We start from the raw sequence: 23,083 nt of genomic DNA, 5'->3' as shown, positions 1-23,083 counted from the left end.
AAGAGGGGCTAGAAGGGTGGTTTTGCAGTTCAGAGCGCTTCTTGCTCTTCCATGGGATCCAAGTTTGGTTACCAGTACCCACATCAGGCAATTCCTACAACTACAACTCTAGGGGATACAATGCCCGTTTCTGGCCTCCATGGGCACCAGCATATACAACATGGTATACATTCATACAAACAGTGTACACATAAAGAAAAATAAGAAATCTTTTTTTAAAGAAATCTTTTAAAAATTAGTTTTAAAAAGGTGATATAAATATGTAAAAAGCTTACTTTCCTATTATTTCTGTATTGTTGTTATAACTGCCAATAATGTTCAGTGTTGGGAACTATGTATCAAAATAGACTTTATGTATTGGTGATGCTACTTAATATTTTTTAAGGGAAATTTCTACCAAAAAGTAAAATAACTGATTTATTAATTATTATAATTTATTAATTATTTATACATCATTCCTATATAATGTATTTTTATTAGGATAGCCACTGTAACATTGTAACTTTAAGAGATAATAATCCACCAATAGGAAATTGAATAAATTATAAAAATAACCTGCTAAAAGAAAATTGAACAAATAAATTATAGAAAAATCTGTAAAATGGGATACCACCAAATTTTAAGTTATACTGTTAGAGCTACTTGTCACAGGATACTAAACGCTTGAAATATGACCAAAATAACTGTAGAACAAATTTTTAAATTTAATTTTAATTAATTTAATAATTGATATTATAAAACTTTCAAATATTCAGGGACAATTCAGGGATGTTATTCTACTTTTTAAAGCGTGAATTTAATAAAATTTAAATGCAAGTCAATCACAGTCATGCCTCACTTAATGAGGGAGATAGGTTCTAATAAGTAAATCATTAGGCAGATTATTACAATGTAAACATCAGAGAGCAGACACACAAACTCATTTTAGGCCAATTCAATGTGGGTCATGCTGATGTTATTGTTAAAAGACCACACACTGTTTTACTGTGAATGTGTTTTTGTAAATAAAGGAATGCACACTAAAATTATTAAAGTATAGTATAGTTTTGCAATCATTTCCTCATTTATGTGACTACATTGCTAAATGTTTTTCTATGGCTGGGACTGTAGTAGGTCTGTCTGTACTGGCATCACCACAAACACATAGAAAGTTGTACTGTGTTTAGTATCACTAGATGACAGCAATTCTTCAGTTCCATTATTAATGTCACAGGACCATTATCTAATATATATATATGGTCCTCTGCTAACCAAAATATTGTCATATAGTTTATGAGTACTACTGATGATGAAAAATTATTAATCTAATTGAGATAACATTATCAGTATAAAATACAAACTGGATTTCAAAGACTTGTTATTTTAAAAGATTTAAACTATCTTTAATATTTTTATATTTAATACATATTGAGATAGTTATAATTTTGGTAAACTATATAAGACCTACTGTTAATTTTCTTTCTGCCTCTCTCCCTGGGCTGACTACTCCTGTGCTACACCTCCAGATCTTTACTTTTGTTTAATTTGGGTATTTCAGCAAGAAGTTCTAAAGATGCAAAGGTGTATGAAAAAAGCAAGTTTCAAAATAGCATTTGTGTACCATCTACTTTTGCAAATACACTGAAATAGCTTATGAAGTTATTAACAAAAAAACTGGGAAAATATACATAACTTTTTAAAAAAGATTTTTATGTGAATGAATGTTTTGCCTGAATATGTGTGTGTGTGTGTGTGTGTGTGTGTGTGTGTGTGTGTGTAGCCTGTGGAGGCATACACACAATATACAACAAATGTCCAAAAGGACATTGAACCCCTTGAAACTAGAGTTACAGACAGTTGTAAGTCACTGGGTTCTTGGAACTGAATCTCTGTTGCCTTTATAATTTCAAAACTAGTATTACTTTCAAAAACAAGGATAGAGGTTTTAAGTTTCAAGCAGGCCACCAACACTTTAAAATGTATCAGGCTGGGGATGTGGCTTGCTGATAGAGCAATTTCCTACTATGTGTGAGGCTTTGGGTTTGACTCCCTGAACTGGAAGAAAAGGTAAGGTCCATAACTTCTGACTGCATTCTGTTATCATATTAGTAACTCTCAGTAACACAGGAAGAGACACAGCAACAGGTACAAGCACTTGCTATGCAAGCCTGATGACCACTTGAACTTGACCCTCCAAGCTGGGTGCAGGAGAGAACCGATAACTTTGAGCTGTCCTTTGACTTCACATGCATGCCACAGTCCATACCTGCCGTACACACAATATACAACAATAATGAATTTTTAAAAATACAGTGACAAATATTCAGAGAATTCCAGTTATTAAACTCGCACGGCTATTGCTTTGCTCTGAATGTATTCACTATAGATTCTCTCCACTCCCTCCAATCAATCATTTCCTTAACATGTTTACATAAAGTTTTAGGTCTCTAAAACTGCATTACAAGATATTTCAACTTCTAATACTGAGTGATTTACAGCTTCCTAGAGGAAAAATATTTCAAAGGTTAACAAATTAGTAGATGATTACCTCTATGTAGATGGCTGGCTGCTATACAAATTAAAAATAATGGGGGAGAGGGTATCGCTTTGCCAAAGAAGAAATATCAAATAATCATTTTAGAGTTACCAGGACAGGAATATTAACCAAAATGAAAGCTAATAAAGACACAGCAGGACTAACCTGAAAGGTTAGACTGAAGAAGTAGTGATAGTATAAGTGAGGATGTGTCACTACAACAGGAAAGGAGTCTTGAGAAAGAAGGTGGAGAATACCTGTCACCAAGCTAGAATACAACAGACTTTAGGTAGCACAGTACTCTCAAGAGTACAAATAATGCTCTGAGTCTGAGTAGTCTTTGAGGAGAGAGCACGGGTCTAGTCTCTGTAGCATTCTTAGCAGGTCAATATGGAAGGTTACCACACTGCTAATCCTATAGTTAAAGGAGTTAGCTACGGTTTTATTCAAGAATATTAAGTACTCATCAGTTGGTCACTGATGAGAAAAAGATGACTAAGGTAGCATTCTTGTCCTTTGTGCTTGGTGGTGCTGTTTTGAGACAGTCTTAGATGACCCAGTCTGGCACTTACTATGCAGCTTACTCATTAACTCGCTGCAATCCTTTACTTCTTTTTTTTTTTTTTAAACCGGAGCTGAGGACCGAACCTAGGGCCTTGGGCTTGCTAGGCAAGCGTTCTACTGCTGAGCTAAATCCCCAACCTATCCTTTACTTCTTTATACCCTTATATTCAAGAAACCTAAAATCTACCACAGAAATCAAACAAGAATAAGAACTCAATACAATATTAACTGTTAATTGCTGTACCAGAACTACAGAAAAAGAGCATTCTTAAGAGAATTTGGATAAAAAGAAAAGAATACAAAGCTCAACTGATTGACTACACAAAGGTTAAAGTATTACTGCAAACACATTAATACTGGTAAACTTAACACTTTTTCAAACACCACTGAATTTCAGCTCTCCCATTTGAAAATATATGGAATGAGCCACTCTGAATCTCAGCATGCAGGAGGCAGAAGCAAGATGATCTCAGTGAGCTTGAAGATAGCCTGGTCTACATAGTGAGTTCCAAACCAACCAAGGTTATATAGTTAAATTGTCCCCACAAAATTAATAAGCAAATAAATAAGAGGAGGTGGGAGGGGGCAGAGAGCCAGCCATACATAGAGCTTACTGTTAAAAGAGTTTGCCCAGCATGTGCAATTCCTAGCACAGGGGGAACAAGTACGTAGTAAATATAATGAAATGGAAAAACTTAGACTAATGCTTGAGAATCAAGTGGAAAAGCTGTATAGAATTTGAATTCGTGATATAAGTGAATTGTTTAAAGTGGAGCAACAAACTTTTTTCCTACTGACTTTCACTATTAAATTACTGCAGAGATAAAAGACCTGACCTTGATGTTCAATTACAATGATCCCATCACTGACCTGGACTATGACAACCAATTCAAATACTTCTGTAAAGTTACTAAGGCAAATTATTAATAATTATCTAATCTATTTAAAATATGTCTAAATATAATGGTAGTCAGGAAGCTGAGCCTGGAGAATCACAAGGTTGAGGCCAGCATGCACAGTAAACAGGATAAGACTGTTTCAAACCAAATAAATCAAACCAAATAAACACAACAACAATTTTAAATGTAACTAAACACAGCTCACCTCAACTACCCTTCAGTATCACAAATTTAGTTTGTATTCTATCTTCTACTTATTTTTTAACATTTATAGAGCACCTAATATTTATCAGCCACCATGCCTATTTTTTTGTTTTTGAATATTTATTTCATTTGCACTGGTGTTTTCCTGCATGTATTTCTGTATAAGGGTGTCAGATCCCCTGCAACTGAAGTCACAGACAGTTGTGAGCTGCCATGTGGGTGCTGGGAATTGAACCTAGGTCCTTTGGAAGAGCGGGCAGTGCTCTTAACCACTGAGTCATCTCTCCAGCCCCACCTATTATTCTTGATAGACCATCTCAGTTAACTTTCAAAATAAACCCACTGAATTAGGCACTCATTCTCCCACTACACAGGTAAGAAAGAAGGCATGGCAACTGTGACTAGTTATCTTGCTCAGTCACAGATGAACCTATCCAGCACATCCACAGAAGTACTTTAAGTTAGCACAAGCAGTGGAAGTGTGGCATGCACAAGATGCCTCTCAGTAAGTACTTGTAGAAAAGAGAAAGACACAAACCAACCACCAGTATAAGTTTATACTGCTGCAGACAAAATTAATTCAGAACACATGGCAGACTCCTTCTCACTTCAAATTTCTGGCCAACCTAAAATAAACGTAATTGTCACTAGGGAGATAACCCAGCCTATTGGTATACAAGCATAAAGGCCTGAATTGGATCAATTTGATTTTTTTTTTTTTTTTTTAAAGCAGGAACTGGCACTGCACACTTGTAATACCAATGCTGGAGGGGTGGAGACAAGCAGGTCCAGGGAATTGCTGGCTAGCCAACCAGCCTAGCCTTTTTGGTGAGCCCCAGGCCAGTGAAAGACACTGTCTCACAACAGTTAAGATAGACAACTCCTAAGGAATAATATCTGAAGTTGTTCTCTGGCTCTATATAGATGTACCCATAAAGTTAAGAAAAAAATGAACCAAACTGCTTTCAGTTTCAAATTCTTAGTTTATCAGGGGTAACTAGGATCAAAAGATTTCAATATGGACAGGCGATGGTGGTGTATGCCTTCAATCCCAGCATTCAGGAGGCAAAGGTAGGTGGATATCTGTGAAATCGAGGCCAGCCTAGTCTACAGAGCGAGTTCCAGGACACCAGGGCTGTTACACAGAGAAAGCCCGTCTCTTTGATACTGAGTTCACAATCAGAGTTAACATTTAAGCAAGTGGTGAAAGCGGGGCTAAGTATGCAGTGTGTTTCATTCTGAACTGTTTTCACAGTATACTCCTTTCTTTAGATTTTATGTGTATGAATGTTTTTCCTGCATGCATGCATGTGTGCATGGTGCCCATAGAGGTCAGGAGGCTTGGGTTCCCTGGAAGTTACAGATAGTTATGAGCCACCACATGAGTCCTGAGAACTGAACCCAGGTACTTTGCAAGAGCAGAAAGTACTCTTCACTACTGAGCCATCTCTCCAGCCCCCACCGAACACCCAACATCAAATGTATAGGTCTCTTTCTCAGACCTGGAGAAGATTCCTGGAGACCAGTTCTTCAGACAGCAACGGAGAATCTTGTCATTCCTGTTTACCTCCATCTGCCCGGGTATGCTGTAGATCTCAAGGCTGCCTCCACTTCAGACACCAGCCTTAAGTCCTGGGCCTCCTGTACTTGTGACCATGAAGCTATTTATTAACCATGGCTTCCCATGATCCCTTCCCTGTATTCAAGCATTTGTTAGAATGGCTCAGGAACTTAAGAAGGCACTTGGCATACAATTTCTGGTTCTCATAAGAATACAACTCCAGAGTATCCAAATGGGCGGCCCAGGGCAAAGCACAGAGGTAAAGGTGTAGTTCCTGTGTCTTCTTCAGGAGCACTGCTCTCATGACTTTGATACACACACCAAACCAGAATGCTATCATCAGAGTTGTTAATGTAAGCTTTATTTTCACAGCACCACTGATTTAATCACTGTCCACTACGACTCCACTGCATCTTAGCTCCTCGGAGGTACAGAGGGAACTTCTAAGCATTCCTTGATCTTTCTGGCAACCAGTTCCAACCTGAAGCTATTTTGGGGCCCAGGCAAGAAGTGCCTCATTGCAACAAAAGACACTCTTATCACCAAGGAAATTCCAAGGGATTGGAAAGCTCTGCTTCAGGACAGAGGACAAAGACCAAACACAATTCACATTACGTCATAGCCACATTAAGCACTAAGACACTCAGATAAAAGGACACTGTTTCTACCCATGTTGAGCTTAATTAGTAATCTGCTCAAGATTCTTCATCTAATTCAAGTATATTTTAAATACTAAAGTTGAAGATGGCTTTCTTCAAAACTATTTTAATCTTACCAAAAAGAAGTAAGTCTTAAGTAGGCTACACTACAGACAAAGAAAAACCAGGGCTTAAGGTTAAAATAAATTCATATCACTTACAATGATTTTGGATAAAATAATTTGAATCTCAATTTCTTCATTTGCCACAGAGAGAATAATGATAAAAAGTTGGAAATGTAGTTGGTAATATTTAAGGAACAGATCAAAGAATACCACTTGAATTAAGAGTTATGAAAAAGCAAAAGGCAATGTGATTTAGTAACAGTATATATTTGTATTGCTCTAAAACAATATAAAAGAATAAAGTAAAAAAAAATAGAAGATTATTTGGGGGGCGGGGGCTAGAGAGATGACTCAGTGGTTAAAAGCACTGACTCACTTTCAGAAGACCTAGGTTTAATTCCCAGCACCCATAGGGTGGCTTACAACCATCTGTAACTATAGTTCCAGGGGATTCAATACCCTCCTCAGACCTCCAGGACACAGGTGCACAGACATAATACATGTAGGCAAAACACCCATAGACATAAAAAAAATTAAAAATAACTTTTTTCAAAATGATTATTTTTATTAAATCTCCAAAAACCTACTAACTCCCCTTCAGCTAACTGTTAAGCATCTATTAATTTCTATTAAGTGAATCATTTTCAAAAATATTTTTTCAAGGCAGTGATGGTGTAAGCCTTCAGCACTCAGGAGGCAGAGGCAGGTGGATCTCTGTGAGTCTGAGGCCAGCCTGGTCTACAGAGAGTTCCAGGACAGCCAGGGATGTTATATAGAGAAACCCTGTCTCGAAAAACAAAAACAAAAACAAAAGTAAAAGCCCACAAATTTGTTATAAAGAAAGGATATATAAAGTCATTGAATACTGTTATAGTGTAACATATTAAAAAACGTGCTAGGGAGCTAAAGATGGTTCAGCAGTTAAGAGCACTGGCTGCTTTTCCAGAGGATCAGGGTTCAATCCCCAGCACCCACCTGGCAGCTCCAACCGTCTGTAACTCCAGTTCCAAGGGATCTGACACCCTTGCACAGACATACATGCAGGCAAAACACCAATGTACACAAAACAAAAATAATCTTTAAAAAAACAAACTGCTAATGGCAAGGGTATAGACAGTTCCTGTGGAATCAACGGTAAACCAAGGGAATTTTATTTATTTATTCATTCATATTTGGTGATAGTGAGCCCTTATGAATGCTAGGCTCTGAGCCACATCCACAGCCATCTTCTTTCTACAGCCCTCTGAAGACTGAACCTTAAATATTCAGGTTTTTCATAATTCCTATCAAGATATACGCAAAATACCTATGAAAGTCAACAAACTTATTTCAAAATAAATAGACTAAATCAGCCACAACAATTTTTATACAGAATAAAGCTGGAAAACTCAGAATACCTATTGTAAGTAGCTCCAGGAGCCAGGACAGTGAAGAGCAAGAGCTCACCCATAGATACTCACAGATTATACAACAGTTTCTAGACGAGACGAGAGGAAATAAATGGAGAAGAAAAAATCTTTTCAACAAATGGATATAGAACCTCATACTTTACAACAATATTTCACCGAAAAACAGATTATAAGCCTAAATCTAAAATATAAAACCATGAATCTTGATAAGGAAATACAGGAGAATCTTTTTATGACCTTGGGCTAGGCATAGTACTTAAACTATAATATCAAAAATCCCTCCACATGGCAGAGGTGGGCTGGAGAAGTGTTTCAGGTTAGGAACACTTCCTTCTCCTGCAGAAGACCAAATTTCAGTTCCCAGCACCCATGCCAGGCAGCTCACAGTGCCTAGAACTCCAGCTGCAAGCGATCCAACACTCTCTTCCGCCCCAGTTCCAGCTGACTAGCATTGCACACACGTGGGTACACACATCTACATACAATTTAAAACAACAACAACAACAAAACCTTTTTAAATTCCCAAGATCAAATTGGTAAAATGACCAGGCCTAACAAATGGAGTTCACTCTTTGAGGCCAACATGGTAGAGAGAATCAACTCTGAAAAGTTGTCTGTATTCCCCACAGATTTGGGGGGGGGGGGCATGGGGGGAGGGTTTGCCTTAAAGGAGATGTATGTAGTCAAAGTTCAAAGGACAAATCAAGTACACCCTGTTTTCACAAGGTACAGTAATACTCTGCATAAATACTTTCTAGTCAAGACAAACTACATTAAGACACTGATCCAAAAGATTATAATGGGTCACATTCGTGCTGATGTTGGTGTAAACAAAACCTACTACATATAAAAGTGCAGTAAGTACAATTATGTGAACCATGTATACTTGACAATGACAACAAAGTATACCGCTAGACAGTTTCTATTATTTATACTGCACTTGAACCATGATGTAAGAGACTACAGGCTTACTGTGAAGCAGTGTGCTGTGCTGAGATGGCAGCACAGACTGGATCAAGGTCTCATCGAGTGACTGACCTACGTCATCTAATGTGTGTAAGCGCATTTTGTGATGTTCATACCATAAAAAAATTAATGATACACCACATTTCTCAGAACATATACCTGTCAGTAAGTGATGCACAAACCATAAAGTTTTATTGGAACATAGTCATGGTTGTTTGGATAACTACCTTTGCACTCTTAACAGCAGAAGCGAATAACAGAGACAAAATGGTCCATGAAGCTTAAAGTATTTACAGAAAGTAATCTTCCACTGTCTTAAGAGACCAAAAGACAATCTAAGAGGCCTCAAAGCCTTTATGTTTAGGGTCTTTGAAAGAATTATTAACCGAAAGGAATCGTAAACTTAAAAAACACAAAAGGCAAATGCTTGAATTCATATGTTAAATTAAACAGCTCAATTATTACATTACTGAAATATTAATCTTCATAATTAAACTATCTACTGTACTTTGACAGAAGAAAAGCTTCATAACTGAAAATATATTTAATGAAGATGCAGGTTTTTCCATTTACCCACATTTCGTAAAGGTAAAATCAAATAATCTAGAACTTTATATTTCACTTCACTTTTTAATGGACTCACTAGCAAGCAAGCAATCCACTCTAGCCAACCCACAAATGGATGTGACTTCTCAGGCATTTTGGTATACAGAAGTAAATGGCCTTGTTTGTTTCTTTAAAGTCCCTAAGTTTTCACGATAAATTAAAAACTCCAAATTAAATTGTCTTTGTCAAAATAAATTCACCAGCTCCACATATATCCCTTGAATCCCAGTAGTCATAAGGCTGCAATAGGAGGATACAGAGTTTGAGGCTAGTCTGGGCAATACTGTGAGAACCTGTCATCCATTTATATACATATATATGTGTGTGTATGTATGTATATATAACATATATTACATATTATATATACTAGACATACACATATCAAATAACAAGTTATATTACTGGAATGTTTTTACTATCTATATTGTACTTTTAATCATTATTTTAGAGTCTACTTGTACTTAAGATATATATTCATTATACATCTAATATTCATTGTCTTAAATGGACAGCTCTACACTTCTTACCAATAGACTGAATTAAGATTTCCAGACCAATACTTCTCAAATTTTATTTCTCTGCATTGCAGCTACACCAGTCTTTTTTTAGTTCTTCAAATGAGCATTTGACACCCCCCCCCCTGCTTCTAATGTTCCCAAGAGTAAACTGCTTCCCAAGTGTGAGGGTGTCTGGTTTTTTGAACAAGGTTCACTCTATAGCTCAGGCTGTCCCAGAAATCACTAGTGGCCTCAAAGGCAATTCTCCTGCCTCCATCTCCCAAGTGCTGGAATTACAGGCATGAGCCATCACATCTGACTTCAACAGAAGCTTTTCCTCAAGCCATCTAGGTCAAGTTCATCTACTTTATATTCATATAAAACTCAGTTCCTTTCCTTCACAGTACATGGGGGCATAATTATAATTTTGTTCTGTCCTGCCTCCTCTTCTGAATAATTTACTGAACTATGGTAAGGACAGGGAAATCAAGCCAGCATTGGCTGTTTTCATCATCAATACCTTTTTGTGTAGGTGAACTCTGCCATTTCTCAGGCTAAGGTCTAAGTAATGCTAATGAAGGGACAGAGAGGCAACTTGCACACGGGACTAAGTATGTACCGGCTCTGACTGTGATGTAATCTGGGAGAGAGTACCTCATTTCTACCACATTTCTCTGAACATATCCCTGTCATTAAGTGATGTATGAACCATAAAGTTTTACTTTAACGGTCATGTTCATTTGGGCAACCACCTTTGCCCTCCAACGAGAGAACTAATACCTGTAACAGGTTCTTTGGTACCTGTAGAAATTCTCAGGTGAACAAACTGAACTTACTTCTTTATCCACCTTAAATTCTTACTTGAATGGCCTCATCCTTTATAGGGAACACAATTTCTTCCAAGGCACTTCTCTAGATTCCAGAGCTAAGGTATAAATTGTTAGAATTTTTTGTTTTCTTTGGGATTTGTTCCCTAAATGCAAACTTTTACTTTTTCACCCACTCTTCACCTTTCTCAGCTATAGTTCAGCAGCATATCCGCACGCTCACAGTGTTGGTTAAGACTGCCGTCTTCATAAAGACGCTTGGCATAGCCCTTTGAGGATCACAGCTATTCCCTTCCACTCCTGTAGCCCTGCCTCCACTCTGAATTCTGTCATTTCAGGTACATTATGTAAGCAGAACCACACGGAAACTTCTTGCGATCCGGCACTAAGTGGTGTCTGGAAATTCACCCAGGTCATGCCATGTACTGATCTGATTCTTCTCATGCTGAACACTATTTTATGGAATGAGTACACCAGTTTAATTTTTTCCCATTAAGAGATAGGGATTTTTCCCCAGAGGAGTCTTGGCCCTGGAGGAGATAGGAATGGAGGGGAGGGGATGGGGGGGAGGTGGGGGCGGGAGGGGGGAGGACAGGGGAACCCATGGCTAATGTGTAAAATTAAAACACAAATATAATTTTTAAAAAAGTTTAAAAAAAAGATAGGGATTTTATTAGGAATTGAGCTTCTATCAACATCTGTGTAAAAAACAAAGCCCCATAGCTCATATTCTGAAGCCATTTTATTTATTTATTTTTTAAAATATAAAGCCATTTTAACATGTCTAAATAAACCCAGTGTGCAGAATGCTTATTACAAAGTGATACACATAAAATTTTCTTTGTTCACGTAGTAATTTTAAAGAAGAGTCCTCCAGTCTGCAAACTCCATTTCGTATCAAGCAATTTTAAGTCAGGACTGAGGAGATGGCTTCACTGATAAAGCACTTGCTGTACAAGCGTGAGGACTAGCCCACAGGAAAACCTAGCTGTGGGGCTCTCTTACTTGTAATCCCAGTACTTGGAAGATAAGATCCTTGGGCTCCGGGGCCAGTCAGCCTAGACTAATCGTTTGTGCCCCAGGCCACTGGGAGATGCAGTCTCAACAAACAAGGTGGACAGGTACTGCAGAACACCAGAGGTTGATCTCTAACATATGCATACACAAGCATAAGCACACATGTATACACAAAGAAATTTTAACATGCAAAACACACACAGTTGCTCAAAGAATCTTAATGCTCCTAATTTTATACAGCACCCTAGTTTACCAAACCTTTAGTTTTCTTTCCTGGCAGCACAAAAACTAAGTTCTACCAGGCCCACCCCTCCCTCAGTTTAAGATTGTTAATATGCTTTAGCTTAAAAAAGAACCCCAGAATGATTTTTGTTTAAAATAATCCTAGAAGCATACAAGTTTAATTCAACACTGAAAAACTAGTATGAATCATGCTAACAGACTAATGGGGAAAAAAAATCATGATCATCTCAATAGGTGCAAAAAAGTTATGACAAAATTCAACATCCATTCATGACAAAAACAAGTAACTTCAATAACCTGGGACCACAAGAAAACATTTTTCACTTAGTTCCCAGAATCCATAAAATGGCCTATATTTTAAAGGTGAATAAATAATAAACAAGACAAGATTATCCCCTTTTATCTATCCTATCCCAAACCACTGGGAATCCTAGCCAGTGAAGGCTTAAAAAGTAGAAAAAGCCTGGAAATATGACTCAGAGGTTAAGAGCATCGACTGCTCTTCCAGAGGTCCCGAGTTCAATTCCCAGCACCCACATGGTGGCTCATAACCATCTGTAATGAGATCTGGCACCCTCTTCTGTACACATAATAAATAAATAAATCTTTTTTTAAAAAAAAGTTGAAAGAAATAAAAAAAAACAAAATTTAGAGAAAATACAAAGCATTCAGTTCACACTAAAATAAAAAAAAAAATTCTTTATACTACAATTGTCTAATAAGAAAATCCCAATATATCAACCCTTTCCCTAGAATAGAGAGTCTAGAGGAAAAACAAACAAACAAACAAACAACTCAGGGGCTAGAGATGGCTCAGCAGTTAATAGCATTTGCTGCTTTTGCAGAGGAAGCAGGTTCAATCACCAGCACCTACATGTGTGACTCACTGTCCATAACTCCAGTTACAGGGGATCTGATGTTCTTTCTGACCTTACCAGGCATGCATTTGGTGCAGACAAATATCCAAGCCAAACACTCATACATATAAAATAAAATAAATCTTAAAAAAAAACCCAAACTTTATAAAGTTGGAATGCAGAGCATGGCACCAAATACTTATAGTCCCAGCTACCTGGGAGACTGAGGCGGGGGGATCATTTGAGCTCAGCATTTCAAGGTCAGGTGGTGATACAATGATCCAAGCCTATATCCACAGTACTTAAGAAGCTGAGGCAGGGTTTCTCAGTTCAAATCAGCCTGGACTACATAATGAGACTGTGTATCAAACCATGCACAAAAACAAAATATAAAGTCAACCTCTACAAATTAGTTGGATTTCCATATATTAATCATAAATTAGAAACTATTTTTAATTCCCATCTTGCCATCTACAATTGAACAAAAAGACTGAACTACTTAGGTACAGACCTAATAATCTGCAGGATCTATATGTTGAAAATTGTAAAACTCTCATGAACAAAATCAAATACCAAAGTAAACGAGGAGAAACACTGTATTATAAATACTAGACAGAGGCTTGGGATACAGTTTAGATGCTGTACTATAAATACTAGACACAGGCTCATAAATTACTAGACTTAGGGATACGGTTTAGTGGTAGAGCACTTGCCCAAATGCTCAAGACCCCTGTTTCAATCCTTAGCATCACAAAATTAAATATAAATTAAAAAATAACAAGACAGTATCCTTAAGATCACAGATAAACCAATCCCCATCAAAATATCAGCATAATGTTTTTGTGGCTATCAGCAACCTGGTCAGCATTACATGGGAAGAAATGGAAGTAAAATAACCACAGAGAATCTGAAAAAGAATACTTGGAGTATCTACATTTACCTTTCCTAAGACACATTTATTAAATAATCAAGACAAGGTATTATTATTAGTAAAAAGACAGACACACAGATCAATGTAACTTATCAGTGTTGCATTGTTTTTGACAAAAACATGGAGCACTTCAATAAGAAGTTTTTCAAGTGTCATGAACTTGTAACAAGACAAAGAAATGGAATTACCTGTATCTTTCACTTCATATTAAAAATTAATGGCCTGAAACACAAATCTAAGTGTGAAATATAAAAATATGTAACTTGTGGGAAAAGTAAAGAAGAATCGCAGTGAGTCTGGGAAAGGCGGACTTCTTCAGCCACACCAACAGCACAGCTCAGCTCCACAAAATAAACAACTGCTCATTTGGGCTTCATCAAAGCTACAATGTCAACACTTCAAAAGACAGTTATTAAGATGAAGAGGTTAACAGGTCAGGAGAAAAACCTTGGAGATTACTTAAGTGACAAAAGAAAAGGGCCATAAAGAACTATGAAAACTCGGGCTGGGGTGTAGCTCAGCAGTACACAAGCATAGGCAAGGCCTTTTGTTTGAGTCTCTCAAAACTCAATGATGAGAAAATGTAAGTCTGGCAAGCTGGTGCATGCAATGGTCCCAGCTACTGGAGAGACTAAGATAGGAAGATCAAAACTTCAGGAACAATTTGGACAACAGAGTAAGACAATGCCTAAAAATAAATAAATTTAAAAATAAATAAGTAAATAAAAATGGGCAAAGAATTTAGTTCCTTCACAGAGTACAAATAGTTACGACCGTTAGTTATAAGGGAAGTGCAATTTTAAAAATGCAGTGACATACTATTATATTCTGTTATATGCCCGCTGGAATGGTTAGAATGAAAAGACCGACTATACCAAGTGCTGGTAAGGATCTAAAACTGCAGGGACTCTCACACATGGCTGGCAGGAAAGTGGTCCAGCTACTCTGAAGAGACTTTCACAAGTGCAAAAGGTTCCCAGGCTGCTGCAACCAAGTACCACAAACACAATGGCCTTTAAAGCAACACATCCTTACGAATTTTTAATTCTCCAGGTTAGAAGCTTGACACACGTCTCCTGGGCTAAAATTAAGGTGTTATTAAAGCTGCTTTTTTTCTGCAGGTGCCAAAGGCCAATCCATTTTCTACTTTCTGGAAACCAAGTACATTCCTCTGTTCAGGGTTTCCTTTCGTCTGATCTTCCAACACACCCGTTTCTTCATCTAGAAGCTGTCTCTACTGTTTCATCCCTTTTCTGACTCCATCCTTCCTCTATCTCCTTTTAAAGACTCATGAAAATTAGGCCCACCTGAATAATCTCTATATGCTAATGACAGCCGATTAAACAACCTAAATTAAACCGACATGTAACCAAATATATTCAGAGGCTCTAACCATTAGAAAGAATAGCTTCAAGGGCCATTATTTTGCCTACTGAAAGCTGTTCTGATTTTGCTGTTGTTTCATTTCATTTTAAACACAGTTATGCTCACATTTGCTCATGTAACCCAGGATTCCCACTTGTAAGTACCCACCCTAAAGAAAGGAAAACAAAAAGCCTATCCACACAGATTTATGCCAACTTTTTAAAACATTGTGTCTGTGTGTTTTGTCTGCATGGATATCTGTGCAACATGCACATACAGTGCCTGCAGAATCCAGAAGAAGGCATCAGATCCTCTGGAACTAGACAGTTGTGAGCTGCCATGTGGGTGCTGGAAATTGAACCTGGGTCCTCTGGAATAACAACCAGTGCTCTTAACCACTGAACCATCTCTCCAGCCCATTATGACATTATAATAACAAGAAGTCTGAAAAAAAAAGTCCTTTAGCTGGTGAATGGCTAAACAAATGGTTTATTCTTACAAGAGAATACCATGTTCATCAATAAATTGGAAGGAACTGGACATGCTCAGCATGGATGGATCTCAGATCTTATCAGGCTAAATGAAAGAAAAGCAGGGTGATGCTTGCTGGAGCACACAGACACTAATACTGGCAAGACAGAGATTGGCACTTACACAAAGGTGGTATGCAAATGCATGGAGTAGTCCACACCTTTACACAGACTTCAAGATATGGCCTGTATAAGAAGAAAAAGATCCCTGGGCAGTGGTGGAGCACACCTCTCATCCCGGCACTCTGGAGGCAGAGGCCAGCCTGCTCTACAAAGAGAGTTCCAGGATAGCCAGAGCTGTTACACAGAGAAACCCTGTCTCAAAAAACCAAAATAAGAAAAGAGGAGGAGGAGGAGGAGGAGGAGGAGGAGGAGGAGGAGGAGGAGGAAGACAGTGACAACCACCCCAATAAAACAGTTTAAGGATGCAAGAATAGAACAGAGGTAGTTAGTGAACTGAAAACCAAGGCTGGCCCTGACAAATGGTCTGAGGGATCTCCAGTTCAGACTTAGCTAGGCTTTCTAACAACACTCAGCATCTCAAACTACCCCTCCCAAAGACTGAGGCTTCATGGCTCTGTGCTACACCATGAGTACAGTGGGTGCATGGATCTTTCACAAGAGGATTTAATAAGCTGTAAAAACTTCAAATGAATGGCAAAAAAAAAAAAAAAAGCTAAAGACTGTTATGATTAAAATGAAATGATATCTTAAAAAGAGAAATCATAGGTGGGAAAATCATTAATTGCCATGGGTAAGTTTGGGAGAAGGCTGACTTGTAAAAAGGACAGCACATGAAACTGTCCTGACTCTTGACTATGCCAACATATAAAATTTTAATCTTTTTTTAAAAGAAAGGAAACTAATACATAATTTCTCATCCAAATGGACAGAAAATTTAAAATCTGACAATGCTAATGGTGGGTAAAGATGAGAAATCACTTCCACTCAGAGACTAAATGAAGGAATAAAAATTATTTGCCCTTAAAGTATAATCTGGCTGCAACCAGTCAAGTTTTTTAAAAATGCATATTTTAAAAAATGCACACCAACCCATTATCTGCAGTTCCCTTTACAGGTAGATTACATTTTGGGTAACCACACATTTTTTTCAGAGACACACAGAAGAATATTCATTAAGCATTGTTTGAAATATTGAAACAAACCTTTAGATTAGGATGTGGTTTAAAAAGGAAAAACAGGCAGAAGCGTGTGGGGGTGTGGGGGGAATAGCCCTACTAGCTATTTCTATGATGTGGAGAAAGTGACTTACTAATTTAACAATTAGATAGGTGAGGAGCTGGGTGTGGTGGCACATGCCTGTAATGCCAGCACTAGGGAGTCAGGGCAAGAAGAGAATCAGCTTGGGGCCAGTCTGGGTTACCCCAGTAGGGAAGCTTGGACTTCATACAAAGCAAGATCCTGGGGAGGGAAAGGGACTGGAATGTATAGTAAAGACAGCCTAAAAGGAGGATACCAAGTGAGTGTGTAGCATTTAGTTCAAACTCACTGCCACTCCTTAGCACATTTCTACAAACTTCATTTTCCTGTCCCTGGAAAATAAAAAGGTTGGACTATATACACAACAAGATTACTTCCAACCTAATGATCCTGTAATTCGGTAAGTGTATAATAATAAAGTTACATTCTAAAACATGCATTTGGTATCTCTGTGATGACATTTTTTTCCAAAACATTTCCAACATATTGTTGATTGTAGCATACATCAACATGAAACTAACACATGAATTTTACCTGCGGAAAATTACAGGTGATAATATCACAAATTCGACATAAAAGAATAGACTAAATATTATCATCTTGAATTTTTTTAAAAAATCTGATTGTTGTGAGTTAAATATGTGTTAACTTGGGTCAAATTTGAGTGTAGATGTTCATGTGAAGGTATTCTGTAGTGATTAACTGACATTAAGGAGATTATCCTCAATTATGTGAGTATTTTTTTATTTATGTGTTTTTACTGTATGTGCATTAGTGTTTTGGCATTGGTTTCAGGGCCTCTGGAACTGGAGTTATAGACAGTTGTGAGCTGTCCTATGGGTGCCGGGAATTGAACCCGGGTACTCTGGAAGAGCAGCCAATGCTCTTAACATCTCTTCAACCACAAGTCTGAGATTTTTAATCAGACAACTATATACGGGGCTAGAGGGAGGGCTCAGCAGCTAAGAGTCCATACTCCTCTGCAGAGGACCCAAGTTATATTCCCAGCACCAACATTGGGAGGCTCCCAAGAGCCTGTAACTCCGGATCTAAGAGGGTTCAATGCCTTTGGCGTCCACTGACACATACACTCACACGTGAACACCACTCCCCAGCACATATTTTGAAATAAAAATTTAAAAAATCACAATTCAGAAGAAGACATGGATAAACTACTGTACCGATTTGGATAACCCTCAGCTGGAATTAAATTGTCCCTCATCTATTTTAACGTTCTCAAACAAATTTAGCACTATGAGTCTACCTTTATTTGCCAAATTCAAGGTGATGACTTTAAGTCATTCGTGACAATATCTACTCAATTTTAAAGATTATGCATATCCTTATACTTTTGCTTGTTTTACCTACAAAGCTCTTTAAATTTTAATGGTAGCCTGATATAACAGTTTAGAATGACTTTTAAAACAAGGAATTGTGTCCAAAGGAATCCCATAAAAAACTGTTCCTATTCAAGAAAAGAGTATTTAGTAATTTTCATTACCACCAATACTTATACTTCAAAGACACTAACACATCGCATAATTTGTTCATGTTGCAAAATTCAACAGGTTATTAATTTCTGACCTAATTTAAAAGGATAATTAGAATACTATCATTAAAGCATGATAGTGCCCTATTAAAACTAGAAATATCTTTCACCTTGTCCGCTAAATCAAAACTTCAGAATTCTTGGTACAACTGGCTTTCCGAGTCTGAGTTCTTAAAACTCTAAAAACACAACCCGCTACTCAAAAAACAACCCTCCTTAGCTATGCATCCACTTTTAAAGTGTCTTGGAAAACTTTTCCACCGACACCTAAATTCCACACCCATTACTGTGTAATCCGTCAGCTGGACAGAAGGTGAGAGCTAGCTACCCTTCGTAAGTTACATAATTTAAGGATCGTTCCAAGCGGCTTTCCTCGAGAAGTGACTGACAACCACGTTACAGGCTTCAAAGTTCAACTCGCAACCTCCCTGGAAGTTCTAAGACAGCGCGGCGGACACCGGGTTTTCTCCAGCAGCGGTCACAAGGAAGCAGGAACTGTTTATCTCAAGAACGCGACGAGCAGCCCAACACCCGGAGCTGACTCAGGCACCGACCGGGACGCTGGCTGCATTCCGTCTTCCCTGGGAAAGTGTTTCCCCGGCTTGGTTCCCCGACCCGGCCCGGCCCGGCCCGGGGGGTGTGGGGTGTGGGGGTGTGGGAGGGAGTCCCGTCCCCCACTCCCGGGGGTGGGGACACGCCAACCCCGGGCCTGGCCGCAGCGAAGCGACTCCCTGCCGCGCCCCCCGCAACTCGGCCGGGGTGGCCGGCCCGCGACCGCGCCGCGTCCCCGGCCCAGGAAGGGGACCCACCGACCCCGCGCAGGCAGCGTTCCTCCCGGGGGCTCAGCCCCGCCGCCCCTCCCCCGCCGCGCTCCCGGGGACCTGTTGATTAAGATCGCCAACAGCCCCGCCGCCGCGGGCCCGCCCCTTACCTCCTCGCCGCGGCGGCCGATCCGCTCGCCCTCGTCGCTCCTCCACGCGGCCCCGGCGACAACCCGTCCGGCGGGCCGCCCTCCAAACACGGGATAGAGACTCTAGAAACTCCCGATCCCCCTCCTACACACCACACACACTCCCGCACACACACCCGCCAACCTCCGAGCCCTCAGTCCCCGCCCCCTCCCCTCCGCCAGCCTCCTCCGTCGCCGCCGTCGCCAGCCAGCTCCTCCTCGAGACCGCGCGCGCGAGACCGGCCCCCCCGCGGCCGGCGCGAGGCCGCGCACGCGCTCCCCGGGACCACCCCCTCCCCGCCCCCCCCCCGGGGGCGCAGCCCCGCGCGCCTATCCCAGGCCGTCTCCCCCGGCGCAGCCCCGCCCACGGCCCGGAGAGAGGCTGGAAACGCAGCGCCCAATCCTGAGCCCGCGCGGAGACAGAGCGCGCTCATTGGTCCGCTCCGGTTCTCCTCCCCGCCCCTCTCGTCATCGTTTCCGCCCTCCCGCCCCCCCCCCCCCCGCCCACTCCGCCGCCGCCGCCGCCGCGACACCTCGGGCGCGCGCACGCTCGCTCTCGCGGCTCGAACGACGGAGCGCTCGCACACTAAACGGCGGCGGGTTTTCCTCCCCGGCCGCCTCAGCCCACCTCCTCGCCTGTGTGCGGGCGCCCTGCGGCTTCTCCGAGACGGACTCGGGAGCGCGGCTAAGGCTCGACGGCCACCAACCCCCATCCCCCCCCCCCCCCCCCCCCCCCGCCCTTCTGCAGCCCGGGCAGCAGACATCTCCCGAGGAAAACCAGATGCCCCCTTGAAGAGAGAGATTCCTCTTGTCCTGTCAGGCACGTCCAAAAATGCTCACACTCCCTTCAAAAACAACCGGTTGTGTGTGAGCCCGCACAGAACCGCCTGATTCCGTAGACGACCTGTTTCTGGACATCAGGAAGGATGGTTGGTGCCCAGGGCCACCGTGGTGGTCACAGAAGTCTCCCGGACAGGATTGGGAGTTAACATGGGTTCGTCTGTCAGGACGTGCCTGTGCCACTATCTGGAAAGGGTGGACAACCAGAAGTGCCAGGAAAGTGAGGCCATGAGGACCTGGATTCGGAGCAGACCGAAATACGTTCTATGCAGAAACCTCTTCCCTTGGACCAAAATCCATGGCTTCAGCCTCTTGAGTTTTCTTCGGGGGCGTAAGGTGTAGACAACTCTCCCTCGATGCCTTCTTATATGCGAGTTTATTTCCTCCCACCGTGCTTTTTAAGCATCTTCGTTCCCAATATCCCCAGGCCTCTCAGTACCCTCCCGTCTTTTCACATTCTTACCCTTTTCACCTTGAAGGTTGTGAGTGTCCCCAGGGAACACTCTGTCCTCTGAATTAAGCACACCCTCTCTGTCCAGGTGCTCAACATCTTTTGGGGGCCTTTCCTGGATCATCAGCCTCATATCTTGTTTGCATTCTGTTTAAGTACTTAAAGTTGCTTACTAGTGTTTTGTAAGACAGAACCTAGGACAGAACGCTGTTACCACTAAAGACCTCGTTCCTTCCATGAAACATTCCTCAGTGGACTTTGAGTACAGACGGACAACTTCCACATTTACGTAACTGAACCGTCTTCTTAATTCATATTCTTCAAAAAGAAGTGAGAATTTGTGAACCACGAGTAAACTGTCTCCAGAATTCCTACAAACTGTTAGCCATACAGAAAAGGTTAGTGTGTGCTGACATTCTTTCTACATATTTAAGTACATAAAACACAAAGTAACAAGCCTTCTAGTTCCTAAAAAGCTTTTTTTTTTTCTTCTCTTGGAAATATTGACATTTTGGCTAGCTTACTCTTGTGGAGACCACTCCGTGCACTGTAGTGTGTTTGACAAAATAGTTTCTGTCCATTAGAGATGTCCAGGCACATCCCCCCTTCCAACTGTGATAAAGACATTTACAGATATGCCAAAGGGCAGGAGGCAAACTTCCTGTTATGGACCACTGGTCTAGCTTTTCATACGAAAGGTCCCTATAATGTTTTCTTTCTTTTTTTTAAACAAAGATGGATTTATTTTTATTTTGTGTATATGAGTGTTTGCCTGCATTTGTATATGCACTACCTGCTTGTCTGGTGCTTGGTAAGGCCAGAAGAGACTTTTGGATTCCCTGACATTCAGGTTACTGACAGGTATGAGTCACCATGCCTGGTGCTAGGAACTGAACCCAGGTCCTCTGCAAGAGCAGCAAATACTCTTAACCACTTATCTTTCCAGCTCCCTAGATAGTATCCTTCCTCATGCCTTCCAATAGCAGTTTTCTAAAACATTTCCTCCCAAATGAACACCCCTGCTAGGTACCTTGTCTTGCTTCCCTATTGCTTAGTTTCCCCTGGTGTAGGTGCCACCCTGATAAAATGATGATCACTATTAGTGTGAAACAGTAGACCAGCTGCTACTCTCAAAATATGGGAGATTGCTTTATAAAGTACAAGAAAATTGTATTATTTTTACCTCGTAAAGGAAGTTTTATTTTTAAAAAGAGAAGACTATGGAAACTATGAAATCTATTCTCTGGTGAATAAAACCTTTTTCAGAGCCCCCACATCACACTAATAACTGGCCTTGTGTGGGAAAAAAAGTGGGGGATGGGGTAGCTGGAAAAGTAGGAAGTATAGAAGTCACAGGCCAAGTGGTTGGAGTTCTATCATGTGATGTGGGGACAAGCTTGCTGGGCTTAAATGCCCTCCATTGTAAGATGATAGTTTGTTGCCGATTTTGTGACTGGTGGCTTCTGCAAGTGGAGTCTAACAGGTAGTGTGGGAGTTAAGACAATATAACATTCATCCCCAAATGGGGTAAACTAGGTCATCAGTCATTTATTTAAACTCCTGTTTGAAGAATTGTCCGTCCTTGTCAGAATGCAGTTCACCTGCTGAGTCGCCCTGGCAAATCTGTAACTAGACATTATGGATGGAGGAATAGAGAAAGCCAAACTGTAAAGTCTGGTGTAAGACAGAGAACAGCCACAGTAAATATCCTCCCTCCTCCTTCAACTTGATGTGTGCTTATGTATCTGCCTGTGTTAGATTAGTAAAATGCCATGCTATTTTAAATTTGGGGGGACATATTAACATCGTATTTTAGCCTCTTGTAAAAAGCCTAAAATCTAAAACCTCATATTCTACAATTTATCATTATCTTTGAAGCCCAGAACCATGAACATTATTCTTATTTTTGTGCTAAAGAGGAAAGAGGCCGGGCAGTCGTGGCGCGCCTTTAATCCCAGCACTTGGGAGGCAGAGGCAGGCGGATCTCTGTGAGTTTGAGGCTAGCTTTGTCTACAGAGTGAGTTCCAGGAAAGGTGCAAAGCTACACAGAGAAACCCTGTCTCAGAAAACAAAAACAAAAACAAAAACAAAAAAAAAACAAAACAAAAAAAAAAAGAGGAAAGAGGTTTCATAACTGAATTAGTTGCATAAGCCACCCCCCTTTTTTTCTCCTAAAACAGGCTCTCAATATATAGCCAAATCTAGCCTTGAACTTATAGTCCTTAGCTTCCCTAGTATTAGGAAGCAAAAACAAAAAAACAAGCACGTGCCACCATAACTGCTTTTGCTTACTCAATTTTAATTGTATGAACTACATAT

General features: G+C 40.3%; 1 protein-coding gene across 2 annotated transcripts in view; it reads right to left on the bottom strand.

The window, feature by feature from the left end:
• Mpp5 (membrane palmitoylated protein 5) overlaps nucleotides 1-19,631 on the bottom strand; it is a 94,972-nt gene extending 75,341 nt beyond the window's left edge. For both annotated transcript variants that reach the window (XM_036205819.1, XM_036205820.1), the window contains exon 1: nucleotides 19,456-19,631. The gene's annotated coding sequence lies outside the window, so the exon portion shown is untranslated. The remainder of the gene's footprint in view (nucleotides 1-19,455) is intronic.
• Between the last annotated feature and the right edge of the window lie 3,452 nt (nucleotides 19,632-23,083).

The sequence above is a fragment of the Onychomys torridus genome, chromosome 14, assembly GCF_903995425.1.
Source record: "Onychomys torridus chromosome 14, mOncTor1.1, whole genome shotgun sequence".
Lineage (NCBI taxonomy): Eukaryota > Metazoa > Chordata > Mammalia > Rodentia > Cricetidae > Onychomys > Onychomys torridus.
This window is presented reverse-complemented; position numbering and strand designations above follow the sequence as displayed.